We start from the raw sequence: 4,758 nt of genomic DNA on the forward strand, positions 1-4,758 counted from the left end.
AATTCAAGTTAAGTTGATTGAGTCCTTAATAAAACACCCAAATGAGTTATTAAGGCTAGGATCCAACACAATATTCTACAACCTAGAAAAGGGATGCCGTAATTTAGTTGCAAAATATTTGAAGGTAGGTAAATGACGATTTACCAATTTCCACCATGAAAAACGAAAAGAAGTTTAAGTTTTAAATGAATTGAAACTCCTAGATCCTTTGAGATTCATTGAACTTTTCAATGGCATGTTTAATCTCGATTATGCCCTACTATTTGTGACTGGGATGCCGAGGATCACAAACAAGGTGTGAATAACCATACAAATCACGTGGTGCACCCAATGCTACAATCACCTAATCAATGTGCCGGTTAGCCACACACGCTCCATTGATCTATGATAAGCATCGAGCCACCCTTCGCCACCAATGTCATCCCCAAATTAGTGTGTCGGTTAACCACACACGCTCCACTAATGTTTGACAAGGGTACGAAGTGTAATTCCATGGGTTAGCATACAATTTCACATTTTGCCTAAAGTAACTATGATTTGGGAATTTGAAAAAGCATTTAGTTACTTTGTACTTCATTATACTTATAATGGAAGGTTTCTGTCCTATCCTACCCGTTCGGCTAACGACCCTCCACTAGTCAAGAGTGCGGTGGGTAAGAGTGGATACCCATTCAATCGCCATTTTATAGGCAATTTCCTTAAACACCCCTTATAGACTAGCTTCGTGAATGAGGCCTACTAACGGTAAGACTGACTTTTTAGTTATATTAAACTTTTAATGTTATATATAGTATAAGGGTGTATTTTACACTTTTAAAATACTAGGTGGTTTAAATTATACTTTTAATTAACCAAAATCATTATGGATTTATTAAATCTCTTTTAATTATACACTTAATTAATTTAATAAAACCATAAGGGTTTAATTTGAACTTTTCAAAATCAGGGTTTTGGAATTTAGACTTTCAAAATTAACTTTTAATCAACAATTTAAATTCCAAAACTTGAGGGCAAGTTTTGAAACTCTTCAAAACAATTAGGTTTTAATCTCACTTAAAATTTTCGAATTTAAGACATTTAAATTAAAATTTTAAATATTAAAACTCTTGATTTAATAATTACCATAAATTAAACAATTAATTTAAATTATTAAATCACAAGGGATTATCTAGATCATCAGGATAATTACCAATTATACATCTAAGATATCCTAATCCCTTGAATCCCTCTCTAAATCTCGAAAATAAGGGATGGGATAATTCAAGATCTTTAATTACCATATTTAACATTTAAAAGATAATTACAAGATATGGGATTATCCAAATCCCTAAAATTTAGGATCTAACCTTGGGGAAGGAGGTAATTTCGAAATCCAAGGGTTGGATAACCCTAGATTTCAAAATCTTGGAGGCTAAGTAAAGGATTTGGGAAACCCTAGCAAAAATCGCCATCTAGGGTTTTGCAACCCTAATTGCGAAAATTACCTAGCCTTTAGGGTTCATTAGCCATAAACCCTAATATGTCAAGTTCATAAATTTGAATAAAAGCTAATTGAAAACAAAAACCAATGGCTCTGATACCACTGATGGGTTTTATACAAACAATCCTATGTGTGCATGCAACCCTAGTATTGGATCTATGTTTTCACTATTAGTTATACAACTTTATGAACACAAAAAGAAACCTGGCATGCTACTATAATTTTCGAAATTCATATATAAAGCTAGAATACATACCTTAGTTGTTATATAGCAATAACAACTAGTTTCCTTGATCTCTTGAACTCTCTTGAACTATAGAAAGCAAGCACCACAATTGTAGTGCCTCTAATGGCTCACAAACACCTTGAAGCAAGAAGGCAACTAAGAGAGAGAAGGGAATGATGCTAATTTCGGCCCTAGGGTTCCCTTGGAATCAAGTGGCCTCAAATTGAAGCATAGGGCATGTATTTATACTATAGGGTGCTAGGGTTTTAGTCTAAACCCTAATGGACAGCTTAGCCACCAAGCAGCCCAAGAAACCTTATGGAATGAGGCCTTGGACGAAAATATGATGATCCTTCATCATAATTTCGTTCCCCCTTAGTCCATTAGGTTTCCTAGCCCAAAACTCAACTATCACACATTTGACAGTTTATACCCCTTTATTTAATTAATCTCTTTTAATCACCAAATTAATTCCTAATTAATTTATGACTAATACTAATTAAATAAATATGATTTCTCCTTTAATATATTATTCTTATAATATATTAATAAATCATAATATCTCCTCTCTCATATCAAATTACCTTGTCAAGTTGCTTTGGTGAAGGCAACCCAAAAGGACCATGCTCATAATCGGGTCAAGTACATACCAAAACAGTTATGGACTTAGACACTAATCCAACAATACTAATGATGCTCTTGACTCTAAATCCACTTCTAACTTGAATCTTGAAGAGCCACTCCCTAGGTAGACCCTTGAACCTCTTCTTCTAACTAAAGCTTCAAGTCATTTGTCTGCTGCTGCTGTTTTCCAGCAAATATTGTTTGGATTTGGTTTTAATCCACCTCAACCAATTGTGACATAATCAATGGTGATCTCTGTGAATTCACTTCCTCTATAAACAAACACCTCCGATAGCATCACTCGGGATACCCCTATGACTGTTGTGGATGTTGCTGACCCCGGTTCTACTCTAGATGTTCTTTTAAAGACTTCCAACATAGATTATATGCTTTCCTGCTCTACTTGCTTTGTATATATGCCTTTTTTATATGCTTTGGTGTATGTATATATTTGATAAAATGGTAACTTTCTATATTGATTCCTTCGTATAGGAAGCAGGTTGAGATGCCTACGCTTGTTACTCTTGCTGCCCCACTTCTTCAATTCCAACGTCCTTTTATTGCAACCACTATACCCAAAACTCCTAAACTCCTAAACTAGCCATTGCTTCTTGATAGTGCTCGGTTTTACTTTATGTAAGTAATGCATCAGCTCAACGAAGTGTCTAATTTGGTGTCTAAGCCTATAACTATAATTGTGATGTACTTGACCCGATTGTAGCATGGTCCTTTTGGGTTGCTTTCACCAGTGCAATTCGATAAGATGGACTTTTACGAATAAGATTATTTATGATTTACTATTATAATACAAGTATAATATATTAATACGAAATCATATTATTATTTAATTAGTATTGATCAAGAATTAATTTGGTGGTCAAAAGAGACTAATTAAATATATGGAGATTGATTATGTAAATCAATGATTCTTATAGTGTGGGCCAATGATCCATGATTTTATAGATGGGCTAAACCAATGAAAAAAATCCATGGATAGTCCATGGATATTAAAACCATGGAGCATAAGAATGTGAAAGGTCATTAGGGTTTGCAAGGATGTAACCCAAGCACTATAAATAGAACCCTCATGAACCAAAATTGGTTGCACCTTCTTAGTGATCTAAGAAACTTATTCTATTAACCCACCTCTTGCATATTGGTGTTTATGAACCATTAGAGGTATCACACTTTGGGTGCTCAAGCTTCAAAGGCCAAGAACTACAAGTCCTTCATAAAGGTATGTTACCTAACTAATTGTATCATTCAATTGTTTAAATGTATGCTAGTTAGGACAATGCTTTGGAACATTGTAAATATGCATGTATAATTAGAGAAAACATAGATCCAAATCATTTAGGGTTGCATGTGCACCATAGGAGTGTTATAGTCCTAAAAACCCAACAGTGCTATCAGAGCCTATAATTGTTTTCTATTATATTTGATACTTAGTAGTTTTTCAAAGCTGAAAAAGTCAAAATTCTGGCCTCTAACTGGTGAACTCGCCGAGTCCATGAACAAACTCGATGAGTCCACTCAGTAATAGAACAACTCACCGAGTCTAGTTCATGCACTCGATGAGTTGAAGGTTCTATTTGCATAATTTCGAGTTTCTGGGCCTGGTTTGGATTGGGAACACAACCACAAACTATTTTGGATTATTGGAAATGTTTTTTATGATATGGTAGATCTTGTACTCATCCAACCACAAGATAATCATCAAAGTTTTAAAATAATTGTTGTTTTTATATGATAAAAAAAATTGCTTTCAAATTGTTGACTTGAAATTATCTTGATTATTGGTTTAGTTAGATCATAAATTATGTGATAATTTTAGTTGTTAGAAAAATGATCTAGATGAATTTTAATGACTCCATAACTTGTCCTCAAGTTATGGAAAATGAAAAGTCTCATACATTAAAATGACATTAAACTCATTAGTTATGGAAATGAAAGGACAATTGTCAAATACTAAGATAATTGATTAATTATTTGAAATGAATTGCATTGCTATATGAGTTATATTAGATAATGTCACACCCCCAAACCAGAACGGCGGAAACGCTCGGGGGCGGAGGACGTCATATTCAGTATCATAACAAGTTCATAGAAAGGAAAGTACACACCACCATATATATTAAAGTTTCCAAGATGTTTACATAATTGTATTCATTACATGTTCAAAAGGTAAATACATAAACATCATTCAAGAGAAGTAATTAACGCCAACGCGTTAATCCCAAAAGTTGATTCCCAAACCTGCTTAGCGGTTCCCTGAGAATACAAGTTAATTCAAAGAAAAAGTGTCAACAATTAAGTTGGTGAGTTCATAAGTAGTTTAGAAAAATTGGATGTCATTCCAAAATGGGTGTATGTTTTCCAGAAAACGCAGTATTTCAAATGTAAAGAGTTGTGATTTGTTGTGTTGAAA

This window comes from Lactuca saligna, chromosome 1 (genome assembly GCF_052625555.1).
Source record: "Lactuca saligna cultivar CGN05327 chromosome 1, ASM5262555v1, whole genome shotgun sequence".
Classification (NCBI taxonomy): Eukaryota; Viridiplantae; Streptophyta; class Magnoliopsida; order Asterales; family Asteraceae; genus Lactuca; species Lactuca saligna.